Here is a 19,216-nt window from a genome sequence, read left to right as displayed (position 1 = left end):
TTTTCAAAAATTATTTTATAAATTGTTTAATTTTTTTTTAAGAAACTTTAAGAACACATTTCAAGTTCCAAGTTTTAAAATTTATCGTTTTTATTACACTTCTCATATGGTATAGTGGAAACAGGTGTTACATTGATACAAATCTTGATTTGTCGCCGAAAATACACTTAAATTAAGTAAATATAAAGCATACCATGTAAAATTTTTAGGGTCACAAATCCAATGTATCGAATGCAATATAATTTTCCTGGATTTTCTTAAAAAAAGTAATTAAAATTAATTTGATTTAAGGCAGTGAATGGATACAATTTAGCAATTATTAGCCCGTTTTTATAGCAATTAGTAATTTTTTCCCATTTTTCTGATATGGAGGCGTGCGTCATACAGACCATATCAAATTTCACTAGTTTATAGATATAATTAAATATAACAGGAAGACGTACGCAGAATAGGCTTGTGAAATGAGACTCCGGGACATTTTTTCGTCCGGATATGATAATATCTTATTTAGCTTTACCTCTATTCTTAACCTTTAATTCGAATCTCGTTTGAAGTTGCTTTTACAATTTGATCACAGCCGACTGAAAGCCAACCTGACAAATGATTAATCGAACAGGACTCCCTTTAAACACAGGCAAAAGAACCAAAAAGAAGAGGATCTGAAGAATTTAGAGCAGCTAGTTTTTCTTTCGTGGGACATTACCTAAAAAAAGGGTAACGCCATAAAACGTATTATACGAAATTTAGATTATAGCTGTACAAAGAAAATTGACGGATGTTTTTCTTAAATATTTCTAAATCAAACGCAATACCCTGTAGATTGTTCGATTACAAAGCTCGAATCTTAATTTGCAGTTATAACTGGAATTACAATAGTTAAAAGTCTATTCCAAAAATTTCTTAAAATTAATTTAAAATTATTTTTCTTAAATAATTTTTTTTTTATAAAAAATTTAATTTGTTTAGACATTTTTCAGAAATTCATTTTAACTAAATTCATAATTTTACCATAAAATCTAGTTCAAAAGGCGCGGTTTCATCTTGCTTTTGAATTAATTTTGAGGAAAATATCTATATTGTGCAGTTGTATAACGCTATATTAGTGAACTACTTTTAATAATAATATTTTGAACCTTTTAGCGTTTTAAATTTAGTTTATTAAAAACCTGTTTAATTCTAATAATGAGAAATTTATAGTAAAAAAATGCAATGAGAAGAAAAATAAATTTATTCTCTAAGAAAAGCTGTAAAATTCAACTGAAATAAAACAGCTGTATAGAGAGAATATTTCTGTTATGAATTTGATTCTTACTCTACATAAAAACGAGTATGTACCAAGATCTCTTGTATATAAGGGGAAAATCTTGTGTTATGTCTGCTACCGTAAATATTTTTGAATTTCAAATTTATTGAATTATATAATAATTAAAGTGTTATATAATGCAGTTATATTAGTTAATTTTAGTTCACTTGAATGTTATTTGTACTACAGTTACTGTTGTATATTTAATTTTAGAACATTAACAATAATTAAACTAAATTAATTGTTTGTATTAAAGTTAGTAGGGTTATTTTATTCTTAGAGACAAATGGATGCGGCCGGAAACATTAAAAGTTTACGAACCTTAGGTATACATAGAATGTTATTTGGAGTAGCGGGATTATATAAACTAAATCAAAGTATGTATGTTTAATAATGGTAATTCTCGAGAAAAAAACCTAGACATTCAAATTAAAACCTAAATATCCAAATTTTATAAAAATACAAAAATTGTTAAGAATTATCGAACGGTGAATACTCGTAATTATGTTACTGGAATATTGTTGATATCGTAAATTTCAAGTCCCGAATATAATGCCGCATAAATTTATAGTGCTCATCCTAAAAACTGACACGATACCACCATATGTCAAAGTGTATACCGATTTGTGGTATACGATAAGAATAAAGTAGGGCTCTTTTGAATTTATTTTCACAAATCCCATATCTTTAACTTTATTGCAAATCCCTTACGAATTTTTCATTTATATATTATGCAATATTTGGTTATCTATAGCGCAGAAGCACTAATTTTTAGCACTTTTCCAAAATTTTTTTGAAAAAAAGTGCTTATTAGTTTCACTCTGTCCGTCCGTCTGTCCGTGAACACTTTTTTTTGTTTACAAAACTTCTACACCCTTGAAGATAGAAAGCTGAAATTTAATACGTACATAGATCTTTACTAAAAACTCTAGAAGTTATACACCCCCAAAACCCTAAAAACGGCCTTTTTTAAATATTTGTTGCAATGAAACCATAAGCATTTTTGAAATTTTGCAAACGCAGAAAGGCAGCGGCTTGCTTTCCCTAGCGCGGTATACTATAGCTAAACTTTAGAAAAACAAAATGGCCGTTCAAATTTACCGTTATCTAAAGTTCTTTTTTTTTACAAATGTCGTTTTTCTTCTAGACCCCAGCGTGTAGAAGTTTGGAATTTAAGGGGCTTTTAGACATTAACAAAGAGTTTATTTCGTTAGAAGAAAATTTTTTTCCATCTCCATTCCCTCTCAAGTTATTGCCTCTTGAAATTTGTAAAATTTGAATTTTTACACCTTATATTTCCGAAACCGCAAGGTTTTTCAAATTTCTATAAACGCAAAAAGCTAACGGTAAATTCCATGACATTATAAAATATAATTATTTTTCTGAACTCACACAATTAAACCTTAAAATCGAGCATTCTGTTAACTCCTCTTTATATTAATTTTTGCTTTATTTCAAAGAGTGCATAAATCGTTCATCCTAAATACATGCAATCCTAGAAATAGTTTCGTTTATGAATGAAAATAATTTTAATAGTGTAATAGGTATAGATAGACTGTATTTAAAAGCAGAATTTTCACTTGTTAAAGGGAAAAGTGCTACAATACAAACCATTGGTTTGATCCAACTTTATTCAATATTGTGTCAACAATAAATAAATTTTTAATGCGAATAATAAAACAATTACGAGTATTCAAAATTTTTTAACCATATTGTAATTAAGCACAGATAACCATAAAAAATAATAAATTATTTTTTAAGGATAAGTGGCGCTTTTATAATTACTATGATTAAAAATAAATGATTAAAGATGAAAATTACAAGAGAGAGAAAAAAAAATTTAATGACATTATTGAATAACGCGAGAAATTATAAAATAGTTGATAATTTATTTACATAGTTGAAATTTTATATAAAAAGAAAATTTACGCAAGCAAATGAAGAAATACGCGATAACTAGAAAATAAAAAAAAAAAAACAATTTATAACGCTGACAATAAAAATGACATCGGTGATGACAAGGAATTTAAATAAGACATACTTGTAACACAAATATGGAAAGAAGATAAAAGTAAAATTAAAGCAAGAAAAAATTGCAATACAAACGAAGCATTAGTGAGTATCTATGCTACTAAATAGCAGATTACACAAAATACTTTGAAAGCGATCCATTCTTCTTCTCATGAGATGGTGATGAAATGATTAATTTGCTTATTAATCAACTTTTACGAAATTCATTGGAACTAGTTTCTAGTAACGAATTTAATTTTTCATGATAGAAATTTTTTTTGATTTTGTTATTATTTCATTATGTTAAAGTTTTATTCAAATTGTATTTACAACTGTGACTATTCTATATATTATGCCAATTCGATATAAAATCCTCAGCACACAATAAATTCTTACTAATTAATTAAATAACTAAGATTTCACTTCTCTAAGATAAAACCTCTCATTCTACAACATAGCCCTATAAAATTTTTATAAAGAAATTTAATCAAAATATTAGAAAAAGTCAATTCAACACGGGTTTTACATAAAATGGTTGGGCAAAATTTTAACAAAATGTCGAATTTGATTTTATAAGTACTCTTTTGACGCTCTTTTTATGACATTTTAAGAAGTATGTATCATGTTATAATGATCAGAGGTGCATAAAGTGGAAGGAAACCATCCAGTCAGTGTTTTGCATTCTAAAATAACTGACTTTGTCTTTGATGTGCAAATTATTTGTTTCGGATCTAATTTTAGAAGACATTTGGGGCATTTCTGAAAAATTTAGAAAAAAATTTTTGATTTTATTTTTACTCTGTCCGTTTTAGCGCTCTTTGTGTTCGTTTGCAAAAGTTCTTGATACAAATAGATTTACAAAAACAATTATAGGACTTACATAGAAAATAATTCATTAAGAACAAAACTTTCACCTATCTTTTTTACATTTCAAAAATTAAAAACTCTCAAAATGTCAACTTTCAATTAGACATTATTGTGAAAATATAAAAAAAAACTTTGATTTCTGAAACTACAATAGAATTTACGATTCTTCTCTTGTATTCTATAATTATTTTTTATTCCCGTACGAACGTATGTCTGAAGGGTATACTAAATTTGCCTTAGCGTTTGTAACGCTAAGAAATAATGGTCTGAGATAAAGATTCAAGTAAATGTTTTTGATCAGCGTCGAATTCTGAATCGATTTAGTTTTGTCTGTCAATTCGTCCGTCCGTCAGATAACTCAAAAACTAACATAATTGAGCTAAGTCAGTGATCGAGGTACTGGTTGGGGTATCTGCAATACAACTTTAAAATTTATTTGACTATATCTTAGAAACTATGAAAGTTGTGGTATTGAAATTTCGTAAAAATAAATACATTAGTAGGGTCAATGTTTTTGCTAAAAGTCTTTGAAATTGCTTGGCTCTTTTTGGTACCTGCCATACAACTTCAATAGTTGTTCGGCCACACACAGTATTTTGAAAAACACAGTACTGAAATTTTGCATAAATTAATATGGTAATACGGCCACTTAAAATCATAGTCTGTCCCATAGTCAGCTATGACATATTTATTCGCACAAATTCGTATGTAACTCTATTTTTTCTCGTTGTGATTTATTAACGTTGTAACGTCACTATATTTAATATCAACTCTCTTGCACTTAATTTCTTAAAGTATTTTCTTACTTATGTTTAAGTTTCGCAGTCTCATCTCTTCTAGATTCCATTACTTTTTCTCTCATTTTCTTAGAGTACTTGTAACTGTAATTCTACATATTAAAATTCTTAAATAAAACTGTTATAAGAATTTTATGTAGAGAAACTAATTAAAATGATTGTATGCTTTTCAATACTGTTATACTTTACGCTAATTTAACCAACTACAATTTTTTCCTTTCATTAATCTGATAAAGTTTTCATACTTTAATTCGAATTAAAAAGATTGTAAACGAGAATTAAACAAGAATTTGCGTCATAAATTTGAAATTGTAAAATCAAAATTACAATAAAAATTTTTCTTTCCTTAAAGATATCTGAGTTTATTTCTTTACTGGCTCCTCTCGTTATCTCTTTATTCAATATAATCTATACAATAGTAACAAATTAGATGGGTGCATTTCGTACAACGTCCACTTTTCTCAACGTTGGTAATTTTGAATGCTATTTTTATTTTAATAAAAACGCATTTACTTTACACGTTAATTGCATAATTATATTGCAAATTTTAGAATTGAAATGATTTTAATGATAACAAGAACGTAATAAAGTTTAGTAAAAGCAGTAAAGTTCATATTAAATGGTTTCAAAAAATATTTTTATAAGTAAATCTTTCAATGATATTAGAATTTAAATAGCCTTTGTATATACCATTGTAGAAAATTTTATTTATGGCCATTTATTTGTTTAGAGAAGATAGTTTTCTTGAATTATTGAGATTTAACAAATAAAAATTATTTCCAAATTCAAGCATTTTGAAATCGACTTGGCGCCATATATAACAATTGCTTATATTTATTTGACTGCATTTGTTTTGGAAGACATTATTTAAACTGGTGTTAATCAGTCTCATTTTATTAAGTTTCTCCTTGTATTTCATATCATTTCCACTGGCTCAAGTCATCAATACAAAGGAAAATATTGCTAATTCTAAATTTAGTTGTCCTTCTTGTTCAAATCCAAATCTTATGTAAATAGGGCATGTCAATTTTTAAGTCACTCTAATTCTCCCTCCGTTAATAAAACGCTTATTTGAAATTTTACAGTTTTCAGAATATTAGAACAAATGCACATTTTTACTGTAGAAATGTTGGCATTTAAAATAAGTATAAGATCAGTTAATTCGAACTAAATCATTTAAAACAAATCTATTATTCCGAAAGACACAAATTGTCTAGCCAGCTCCAGATTCTTTCATATGTTGCATCATTCACATCGAACTAAATGTCTCTCCAAGACATGATTAAGGTTTTACTGGTAAAAGTCTAATATTTTACTTGCAAAAAGCTTACTAGCTTGTACAAGTAAATTTTAAAAAAATCAGATAAGATTCTAAGAAAACAAATTTTTAATCGCAAAAAAATTTTGAAAAATCTATAACCCGTAGCTTTTCAATACATTGCTCCACACATGCAATAAGCACGTATGTCTTTGTCATTTCAAAATCATATAGCAATCATATTCCACACACTTTGCCAGTATCAGAAAACAAAAAATTTTATCATAGTTTTAAATAGCACTTGAATACCGTCTTCCTTATGACAAATAATGTTATTATGAGCTTCCTACTGCTTTAATTGAAAATAATTTTCCATAATAAACCACTTATCAAAATTTAAATTTATTAGACACAATATTGAATAAATTTAGTTTAAATCCGTTTTTAAACGTCAATTATGTCACATGCAATAACAAATCTTTTAAACTTATTTGTGAATGCGAACAGTTCCTTGTTATACCACGTACATTATGTTTATTTAAATTCCTTCAAGAAGAAAGTTCAATCATTAATAATATCGCATCATAATCATAATTCAGTTATTTAGTGCAATAGTATCTACATATTCACTAACATAAATGCTTTTGGAAAAAGGCCACTTATAAAAAAAAAAAAAACTAGAAAAAAATAAAAATACTTATAAGCAAATTAACACGAAACTGTGCATGATACTGATTCATAATCTATTCTGTCATATTATATTTAAGTAGACCCATATGTATGTACATACTATAAAGTAACATTGATCGTAAATTGAATTCTCCAGTTCTTTATATCAGTTAAATTGCTACATTGTTGCAGTATCAGAATTTTAATACATGTACATCCTCCATAACAATATTTGTTTACTATAAATAAATGCGTTTAGATGTATGCGTTAGTATACCTATAAAAATATTCTTAATATACAAGGTGCTTTACTAACGTTTAGGGCATATCAAAAATTTGTTAAATTATAAAATATATTGACTATTAATTCCTGTAAGAATAACTAATGGAAATTTCTTCATGCAAAATTGCCAGAAATTTCTTCATACCTATGTAGCTCAATTGGTAGAGGGTCGGTCTGGAAAGCGGTAGGTCACTATTTCGAGTCCTGTTCAAGGAAAAAATTTTTCCAAAACTACAGGTTTTCCAAAAGTAATAAAAATTGGAAAAGAAAAATTAATCTGTCAATCCCTTCAAAAACTGTTTATTTGAAACTACTGCCTGTTTCGGAAGCAAAAACAATTTTAGTAAACAAAAATTTCGTCCGTATATTTCTGAAACCGTTGAGTTTTGACAGCTAAGTGTCTTATCCAAAATTTTATGCATTTTTAATGGCCTAAACTTTAATGAGCTGATTACTAAATCATCCTGTATACATTTAAATTATAAAATAAATATTATATGATGAACGTACAAATGCACATTTCTGAATAATTTTCTTCAAGAAAATTAAAATGAGGCTTTATATTTTCGTATCAATTTCCGTAAATGTATACGTGGAATTATGCATCTAAAATTTTATATGCAAGATTATAAAATGATACTGGTGTGAAAGTGTATTAAGTATATACAGTGAAGAATTTATCAAATGGTTCATATAGTTAACTTGAAATTTTTCTGATTAAAAATTTGTCATAAGAATTATAAAACAATGTGAATTACTAGAATGTTTATGCTATAAAAATGATGAGGCACAGTAATCTTAAGACGCACTGATTTTGCCGTAAAATACCGTAAAATTCATAGTTAAAAACAAGAAGTTTTTGTTAAAATATGCTGAGGTTAGGAAACAGCAGTAATTGTAATAAATTAAAAATGTTAGGACCCAAATTTTTGCCTGAGTTAAATTTATAACTCGTAATTAATTAGAGATAGGTAAAACTCAAAAATAAAAACTAATTTGAAATAATAAAAAAAAATAGAAATTTATGAAAAATTAAAAAATTTACTTAAAATTGCAACCAGTACCAAAATATTTCCATGTTCTGTTCACTTATACTATACTCAATTTAAAATATAGAATTAAACTGTTTATTAACATTTATTAGACTTTCAATTACTGGAGCCTGCCAGTGATCGATCATAAGTACCTGTAAATAAAAAAATAAAAATATTAGTTTAAAATTGCTATTTAATTAAAATTAAATATTAAAAAATTTAGAAAAAAATTAAAAAAAAATTCAATAGATCTTCTTCCCGTTCCCATATAATTAATTTATCCTTATTATAGTCAAATTTATCGATTAGTGTACGTTACCCAATATGTACCTTAGCCTGGCAGAACCCAAACTTTCTCTATGAAAATAGTTAAGCGGCAATCCGGAATTTTTGCGTGTATAATTTTATAACTTATTGCGTGAAGAACAACGTCTTTAATTACGAATTTGCACCAATTAATCACGAGACTAATTCAATATTCGTTCTATTGTTCTTAATTTAGAATTACGATTACACTCTGTTTTCGTTAATTCAAATATTTCACTGGGAAAAAATAATTAAAATTTATTGATTTAAAATTCTGGTATGTCTCGAATTAAAGCGAAAAATTCTAAACCTGATAAGTCCGACTCAAATTTATAAAATGAAATTTACTAATATTCAATAGTTTTGTGACGTTATTAAATTTATTGTTGGAATTGAAAGGGTTTTCATAAATACAATGTATCGTGATACATTACCAAAACTGCGCTACATGAATGTTAACAAAAAAATTCTGTGAATCAATGTTGCGCAAAAATATTTCTAACTTTTCAACAATTAAGTGAAATTGTTATGAGAAACGCAGTTAAATCATCTGTACTTATTTACTTTTACACAATTGCCAAAATTATGTTAATGAAAATCTCTCATATCATAAGAGATTACGAAAATCTCTTAAGCCATAATAAATAGTTGTATTCAATATCCTTTTCTCACAAATATTAAGTAAATTTACACACAATTAATTATCAATTAACAACCAAACACAAATATTTAACTGATAGCACCCTATACCTAACAACAATTTTGACTTATTTAAATTGTCAATTTCAAAGTTTGATTACTTTTCTGCGATTACTTTTACAAATATTTAAAAATCAAAAACGCCATCTCTAATTGACTTTTGAATGTTAATAACTGTATAGTGCGACTATAAATATAAAATAAATAGGCATTGTTCTATGGGTGTGAATAATAAAAAATTCTATAGGAAAATAAATTTTTAATTTCTTCTCTTATTTTTTGTATAAATTCTATTTCTTCTACATCTATTAAAAAATTTCTTTAGAATTTCAAGAGAAAAAATATATTTATACAATAGCGAAGAATAAAATAAAGTAATAACAAAATTTGCAAAAGTAAAACTATACTTAATTCATAGCTAAAAGAGGTCGAATTTGAAAATAATTGAAGATACTGGTTAAATGATTTACGTTCTTTGAATTATAATTTGTATATTATTTACATAATATTAATTACATACATATATAAAAAATAATATTGTACGCATATTATCGTACATAAACACAATATTTATACCGCGTTTTGTAGCGATCAAAATGAGCGAGGAAAAAAAGTAAATAAAATTGGGTTTTTACATTTTTCACAGAGTAAATCGTACACCCTACTCCACCACAGATTAAGTAAATATATGAAATTTTTTCAATTGAGAAGGCTTAAATTTGGGTACTTTTAAGTAATCTCACGACCACGTAATTTCAGCCAGTCAGTCGCGTTAAGACAACATTTTAGGCTTCCAAATGAACACTCATTAACCACATTGTATAAGTCACTTTTGTGAAAGGCTCAACAAAAGCTTTCGGACCTGTTTTAATTATTTCCTGTATAAAAGTTTAGGATATTATAACAGTAATTTTAGAATTTCTAAAATTGGTACACTCAACGTATTGCGTTAATGTCAAATTCAACGAGTTTTCTTTAAAAATCTTTGTAAAAGTCTTCGAATGTACTATAGCAGACAGCAATGCTATTATCATTCTAGTCATTTTAAATAATACTATCGTGCCGCTTCACTGTCTCGTAAAATGGGGTTACCATTGTGCGTCAATCAATGGTCACCGGCTGAATTTACAGAGTAAGGAGTAAAGTTCTGTTGAAGCAGAGTAATAGGGAATATACATCCCTATTACTCTGCTTCAACATTAAATTTTACATATAGTTTAATGAAATCCCAATAAAATTATTCTAGAAGATACAATCTAAGATCATCTTACGTCATTACACATCATTACAGTTTACTATTTTTACGCCATGACACTGTAAACAATATTAATAAAGTATCCGCTACTTCCTGCTCCCCTTCCCCCCCTCCTGCTTCATTATCGTATGAAATTGGTTTAAAATTAGCTTGTCCCCACTACTTTATTTTATATTTTAGTCACGAATTTATCGAAGAAAGTTCCGAAAGTTAATCTGGTGTTTTTGTATTAGAAATTGTATTTAAATTTTTCTCCATAACATTGTTGCTTTTAAATTCGAAAAATACCAAAGCACATAAAATCTTGAGTTAAATTCAAATTGACACTCCTGCAAACAGAACATAAACATAATTTAAATATATATGTACATATACACATACACACATATCTTTTATTCAAAACAAAATGACAGGGTACATAATAAAAACAAAAAAATAAACAACTTTTCCGTTATACAAACCATGTCTGCTCTAATCTAATGTTTGTATAATGTCAGATTCTTTTAAGTGTATAGTGCAACAATGTTGCTAAATAAAATGTTGATCTTGTAAATTATAAAAAAGAAAAGTAAGAAAGTACAAAATTAAGAATTTGCAAAACGAATGTTAAAAAGGAATTTTAATTTTGTTGTTTTAATCAAATGTATGTGTATGTTCATGTGTGAAGAAATATTTTGAATGAAAACAGAGATTAAGCCATTATGTTCGTTTACAATAGATAATTACAAAGAGGCGAATACTATTTATTGCATTGCGTTCATTTTTTTTTTTACGAAAACAAAAATAATGATAAGCCTACACGTTTATGGCATAAGTACATATATAAATTTATGGAATTGAGAGTATCTTCAATATTTTCATATATACAAACTTGGAAATTTTATAAAATTAATTGTATGTATGTAACATAATCTCTTCCTTAGAAGTTATAAAATCATTATTTTATTTATGGAATAAAGTCATCCATTACTAATTAAGGAAAGTAGTAATTTTGAAATTTTATTGAAATTTTTGGTATATAAGACTGTAATTGAAAACAAACTGGGATATTGAAGAAAAAATTAATGCAAGTGAGTAGGTGAAACGGACTAGAATATCTTATAAATAAATTTCATAGAAGAAGAACGTTAAGAGGCAAAACGAAAATATAGTGCTTACTGTGAGAGCACCATTATTTAATTAAACACAATATGTAGGGATATTTTTCTAATCATTTGATTTTTAAATTTAATTAAAAGCATGAAAGAATAGAACATTTTCTCGTAACTTTTGATTAAACTAATAGATCAGCAGTTGACATTTACTTTTTAAAAAAAAATTTATGTTATTATTTACAAGGATTGAGGTGATGATCCATTTGAAGTATTGAATTTAAAGCCAATTTTCGTATTTTAATCGTATTGCACGTTTAGCATAGTTTTTCCAATGAGAAAATAAAGTGATTACCAAACCAACTTAACGGCGATAAAAGAAAGGGAATCAACGTTCCTCCAAAGAAAGTAATTTGGTGGTCAATTGACAAATTCCAAATATGAGTATTGAACAATTGTTCACAAAACGGATTCTTAATTAATATTTGTTAAGAAAGCGTTTTTCGGTCTTGAATTATTGTTCCATGGTTGAATGTGAAACTTAATTAAGTATATTCGGATTTGAAAACTTACGATTTACGCATCAGAAAGTGTCAAGTACAATATTTGCAAAAACAAGCTAATTCAAGTTTTATAGCTCTTTAATTTATTTAAAGTTGACCCTTCATATAATTTTTCCATATTCGGCCAAAACGTTAGTGGTTTAGTGTACTTTACTTTAGAATTTATAGTCTATATTGCCAATTCAATTTAAATGAAATATGCATGTATTTTTGATTTATAAAGATTTTACCTAAGGTATTGAATTTATGCAATTTTCCTGTATAACATACTATTTGAAAACATTTTGTCCTATAGAGGCGCATGTTTTCTCACCTTAAATTTAGAGCTTTCAATTTAATTACACATTTAAACCTCTTGGTTTTTATCTGGATCCTTGACATTTAAACCCAGATAAAAACCAAGAGAGTGCGGTTATACGAAAAGTTATGTCAGCTTATAATAAATTTAATTTTCTGTTTCATATTAACTCTTTATCAAAAACACAAAAATTTCAATGTAATTCAAAAAATTTCTGCAACATTGTAAAAAAATCTTCAAATATTGGAAATTAAAGCAAACCTCTTCGAATATAATTAGTGAAAAAACATCTCTTTTTATGAAACTTTTGATCTAAACACCATAAATATTTTTTTTTCATAAGCATACAAACTTATTTCCTTCAGGCATTTATAAGATTTTCAAAACTGCAAAAATATGGGAAACATTAACTATATGTTAAAACAATTAAAATTGCCATTAAAATCATAAAAAAAATTGTTGAAGCTAAAAATAAGAAAAATAACCAAAATCCTTTTAAAATATTGAAAAAAAAATTCAGAAATTTTTCTTAACGGTGATAACCATATTTTTAGATTTTTTATTACTTTTTACTCTTACGTACCCTATAAAGCAGCAGAAGAAAAAAACCAGAACCTTTTATTTTTTAAAACTGAATAAAATTTTCAATCTTTTGACCTGGAATTTCTAAAATTACCTTGTTTTTTTTTTTTTTTGCTTTTCGACATTATTCAGTTTTGGTCCTTTGATTTTTGAAGGAAAGATGAAAAAAATATTTTCACCTGTTCCACTGAGAAACTTAAAAAAGAAGAAAAATTTCCAAAACAAAAGCCGTAAAATCAAAAAATGAATCCACAATAACAACAAAAATGTAAGAAAGCAAGACTTGATCGATGACTTAAATAGCATAATGCAAGATCATTAGTGTTCATTTTAAAAAGTATGTACTATAGGCGAAAAGAATCAACGAACCAAAGGTAAAAATAATAAAAAAAAAGCTTCGACAACGCTATAATCACCTTAAAAAAAAAGAATGAGCATCAACGAAAACAACAGGAACAAGAAACAAAAAATAAACCATCGAAACCGTTTATTTTGCTACTGCCAAAATAACATGGAAAAAAAAAATGTTTCTTTCATCCCAAATTCATGTACGAATATATTTGATTGTCTTGTTCTTTTATACTCCAGATATAAAAGCAAATTTACCATCAAACGTATACAAAGTATTGTATCATCATTAGCACCATTAATATTCAAAATGGTGGTTTCCAAAAATATGTACAGGAATAATTAACAGTAAAATCACTACGGCACAAACTTAGTGAACCAACAAATAACTGATATAAGGTAACCATGTAACGCCAACTAAAAAGAAGATATGTAGAATCCCAGAACTACCCTCACACTTCAAGCGCAATCTGAATCAAAACTAGTCTACAATAATTTTAGAAAGTTTCAATCAACAAAGAAATCGGTTACTTTGACATATAGTTAGATTATACTCGACTATAATCAAGCTCGAGTGCACACCGCTTTCGTTCAAAAACTTGTTGCAATTTCAAAATAACTTGTTACAATTTCATCTTCATCTTCAAGATGATTCCATTATAGAACTCTAAGAGAAAGCGTTGTGCATATTAGAAAAAGAAGTGGAACAACCAATCTTCGAAAATTTCTGTTAAGTCGATGTTTTGATTAGCAAAATAAATCGTCATAAACTGGGACACGTCGTAGTTATTTGAAACCAGATCAGGACTATAAATTTGTGCGTAAAAAATTTGAATTGAAGTTCATGAAGCTTTTGAAATTGGCTTATGTGTAGGGTCGTTTAACATTATTTGATTCGGAAAGTCTAATTCAAGTGGTTAAAAATATAAGCAATGTTTAGTTGCAATTGTGCATAATTGCGAATATTATTACGAGTATTCGATAAAACTAAACCCACATGTGTTTGGCTGCTTTAATATCAGAGGACAATAAAAATTTTTATCGATCTATGTTCTTAGATAAAGATGGCATATTTTGCAATACTCAATTTACTAATCTGAACTTCATCTGAATCGGCTGTTCTGAACTACAATACTACTTTCCTCTTATGTTGTACTGTCCGATGACTGAAAATTTGAACATGAATCCCACTGTATAAAATAACCATAGCGATGTCATATACAAAGGCATTAAAAGAATATAAGAAGAGAAAAAAAAGTAAATGCAAAAAAAAACGCACGATAAAAAAAATGATGTTTAGCACACGCCATCCCGTCGATCTACTTTTTTTTCTTTTTTTTTTGTTTATAAAAGCGAAAACTAAAGTTACAAAAATTGGTTCTTTTTTTCTTAAATGGTTCACTCACACAAAAAAACTGAAATTTCAAAAAAGGAAGCAAATTAAGTAAGAAAGAAGAGCAAAAAATAAGAACGAATTTTTATTTTGCGATGATTTTTTAAAATGAAAACAGAGAAGGCATAATGAAACTTATTTAACTTTTGTACCATCACAAATTTTTAATCGATAACCTGTTTTTTGGCTGTTCGTGCCTTTGTGTGTCTGTTCATATCTCATACATGTGATTTAATCTCTAGTTTCTAATTCTAAAACAAGTTTTTTGCCTATCAGTTACCTTCTTCAATTGGCGATCTTCCAAAGTATTTAAAAATGTCATTTTTAAACAACCCATTCTTAAGAAACCATAAACACTTTTTAGTGTGTGTACACATAGAAAGAGAAATACACATGAAAAGAATACTTTCTATAATTCGCATCTAAAGCGAACGAGAAACTGTCTCCACTATATTATATCCACACGCACGTTTTGACAAAAATAATTGCTATTAACACATCTATTTCTTTCCGGGACATCTCCAAACTAAAACAACCGGAACAAATTTTACTAGAATAGTAAGCTAGAATAATATTTTAATAATTTCTCTAGAAAAATATTTCAAAAGCTCATTGATTTAGGCGAAATTTGAATAGTGTAGGTTTTATAATTTTCGAGATGATAACTTTTAGTGATTAGTGAAAAAAATGGTTACCGCAGCTTAACTGGTTTTAGAATTATCGTTGAAACACACCACCAAATACAGCTTAATCCACTCAGAATTAGATATTGATAAAAAGAACAGACTTTATGTTAATATCGCCTATGTCGCCCATTTCTTAACGTTACAAATAGACTTCAAACATTGGTTCATGCGGATGTAATTGCCATTTATAGAAATCATATAGGAGATCCATCATCTCCATATTAATTTAATTTTTAACTTAAATTCAAGAGTTCTATCATTTCGTATTCTAATAACAATGCGTTCTATCACCATAAATTTTATGAAATCAATTTCGAAAGTAGGTTCATGAGAAGACGACTATTACATTTTCTGTATGACTGCCCTTATCTGGTCATCAGAAGACACAGATGGTTTGAGCAGGGCTTTCTCAATGTTGCAGAACGCACGTTCAACTCCCTGAGTGATATCTCAGGGTATTTACTTGGGACCGGGGTATAATGTAAGATATAGAAGAGCTACAATAAGCCATGGTCGGCTGTGGTGGTGGTGAAAAATATACAACGCCTAAAATTGTGCAATTTTTTAAAAAATAAATATCTGACTGATAATCTCTTAAATCTCCTTCACAAATTATGCAGCAATGTAAATACAATGGTATATTTATTTACTGTCAAATGAGTGGGCGGGAACTAAGCTGTCACAGATCAATGTATTGTTAATTTATTTAAAATACTGAAAATGAAAAATTAATTAAATTTCATTATTTTCCTTTTTTCACAATAAAACTCATTTAATTCAATTGAAAAAATGTTCACCTATACCATTTATTTTTTTCACATGATATCTTAGAGTTGAAAAGGTCAACAATTTCCGTTCATTGTTCTTCTATGTTTTTTTTTTTTTTGAATTTTAAAAATTATTTTTCCTCTTTTCCTTTATTTCATTTTTGTCGTTTTTGGTAATTTTTTTGTTTTCAGGAAATTCCTGTTTTTATGATGCTATCCTTTTCTAATGCATCGAATTTATTTATTTTTATTTCGGTTTGATGCAAGCAAAAATCGAAGGAAAAAGAAAAACAAAATTTTTATAAAAAAATTTCTTTTGTTTTTTTCTTCTTTTGCGTTGCAGAAATTTTGAGTGGCACTTTTTCAAACTCATCAAAGAAGAATTTTAGATATGTCGATTAATTTTTGCTTTTCTGATGTTTTTTTTAACTTTTTATTATTTTGATTATTTTAGTGATTTCATGGTTTTCATTTTATGTCTTTCTTTGATTAAAATGAGTTACAACAAAAAAAAAAAATTCTCAGTGAGCAATTCAAAATTTTATTAAAAATTTCAAACAAAATAATGAAGATGAGAAATTATTTGATTTGGGCAAGAAAATTTTGGGAAAGAAATAAATTCTATAAAAAAAAAATGTGTATAAAATTTTTACAATTAGCCTAGCTGAATTAGATATTAGCATAGATCATTGATTCGAATGCATTAAAAAACAAAACTGTGTTAAAATCTTTTGATTAGAGGAAAACAAACGGGCTAATTTTAAAGTTTAAGAAAATTAGAATGTGCCCATATGTAACAAAATGACGGCATACAGCATCACATCAGTTAAAACATAGAATACAATTAGATATTCGTTTCAACATTTTATAATTCGCCCAGCCTATATTCATTCTACTTTCGTCGTTTTTCGAAGAAATATTTTGCAAAACTTTTGAATGCAAATCTGCAGCACAGCCAAATATTTTTGGTAACACTATAAAATCCGCATTGACTCAATGTCAGATCATTCCCAAATGATTTCTCAAATTTTATTCTGTATAGTGAAATGTGGGAAATCATCTGGGAATCATCTCTATTCTTACTTACTGAATTTATTCAAAATCAAAAAATCATTAATTTTTAATTAAGAATAACAATAGAACCAAAAATATATAATCCGAATATTATTATTGAAATACATAAAATAATTTTCATCACAATAACATTGTACACCACCACGTATTGAATTCACCATTCACCTTTAATGTCATTGTAACCATTATTATTATTAACCTTTTACATTAACATTCATTACAACTTTTTAGAATTTAATCAATATAAAAAAAAAAATACAGAAATCAAACTACACAACACACCCATCTTAAAAGAAATTGCCAATTTCAGGAACAAATAAGAAGAAAAAATGCCTAAAGATTTTAGAATACCAATTGTTTTTATGTGTCCATACTCGCACTCTTATTATAATTAATGATTTTCTTGAAAGAACATTTTTCATTTTGAAACTTTCCCAAAAAAAAAAAAATACCAACTTTTGACAATTGCATATCTTCTCTCATACACATTCACACAAACTATGTATACACAATCATATTACAGGTTAAATACTGGTTATAAAGCAATGAATAACTTATAATTATTCATGTGGAAATGCTACAGAACAGGCCAGTATTTTTCATAATGTAATATGTAAGTTTGCAGGTATTCCTAAACTACTTTATACCCAAAGACTTTTTCGTCTAAAAATTTTAGAATTTATTTTTTTTTCCCTCATTTCTTCATAATTACAAGCCAAGATGAACTCAAGGTTAATGGTTTTTTTTTTCATTATAATTTTGTATTTCTCATAATATGCTTGTACTCAAATCAATTAAAAATATTTTCTTCATTGAATTTATGTATAGAAAATTCTTCGATTGTATATATACAAAATTCAAAATGAAAATCAATTTAAAAATAAGAAAAAGAAGAAAATGAAAAGAATAAAACGAGTTTTTTTTTATTAAATTCAAAATTCATTAATAATTAATCATCGATTGAGAAAATCCCTTAAAGGAAGATGTTAAAAAATATGTTAACAATAACGTTTATTATACTGATTAATTATACTGAAGATTTTAAAATTTTGTTTCCTTTACTATTTTTTTTTATTGTAGAAGAATTAAAGCTATTGACTGTAGAAGAATTCAAATTATTAAACTATAGATTAATTTAAGGCATTTACTATATTCTTCACGTCTACTTTTGAACTGTGATTTTATTTAACTTCAAAATTGCGCTTATGTTCCGATATTTAGTATGCGAAATACATGCATTTGATGTTAAAACACAATTAATTTTTAAATCAATGAAATCACAAGTGACACATACAAATTGAAATATATTTTTCTCATTTGCCATCAAATCGTAAAATACAAAATTGCAGAAATTTGGGGACAGTAAACACGATTCAAGAAGAGAATGTATTGTATTCGCAGTATGAATACCAAACATCATGGCCACAGTAATCGCTCATAATTTTTGTAGTCGTTTATTCAATTACTACATGACAAATTACATAATTCAATCTTATTTGGAAAATCATTTCACTGTATGTACACTAAAATGTTCATTTATAATCTCATCTTCGCCTTAAGTTACTTGCTCTCAAACTCTTAAAATTGTCAGTGGGATAATTGTCATGGTAACATGATTGTTATGTTACCATGATGACATTCCAAAATATAGTTTTTTGAATTTATTTTTTTTTTTTATAATTTAATTAATTTCCTCCTAAATATATGCAATCGGAGATAATTACAATTACTTACGTATAAGTAAACAAATTTTAATTGAAATCCCTCTAGCCTGTAGAAGCTTGAAATTTTAGGGGCTTTTAGACATTAACAAATAGTTCATCTCCACCCCCTCTCAAGTTATCGCCCCAAATTTAAAATTTGAATTTTTGACACCCTATATTTCCGAAACCACAAGCTTTTGCAAATTTCTATAAACGCAAAAAGTTAACAG

This window comes from Condylostylus longicornis, unplaced genomic scaffold (genome assembly GCF_029603195.1).
Source record: "Condylostylus longicornis isolate FDR11 unplaced genomic scaffold, ASM2960319v2 ptg000038l, whole genome shotgun sequence".
Taxonomy (NCBI): Eukaryota; Metazoa; Arthropoda; class Insecta; order Diptera; family Dolichopodidae; genus Condylostylus; species Condylostylus longicornis.
The sequence above is the reverse complement of the archived record's forward strand: the minus strand, read 5'-3'. Positions refer to the sequence as shown.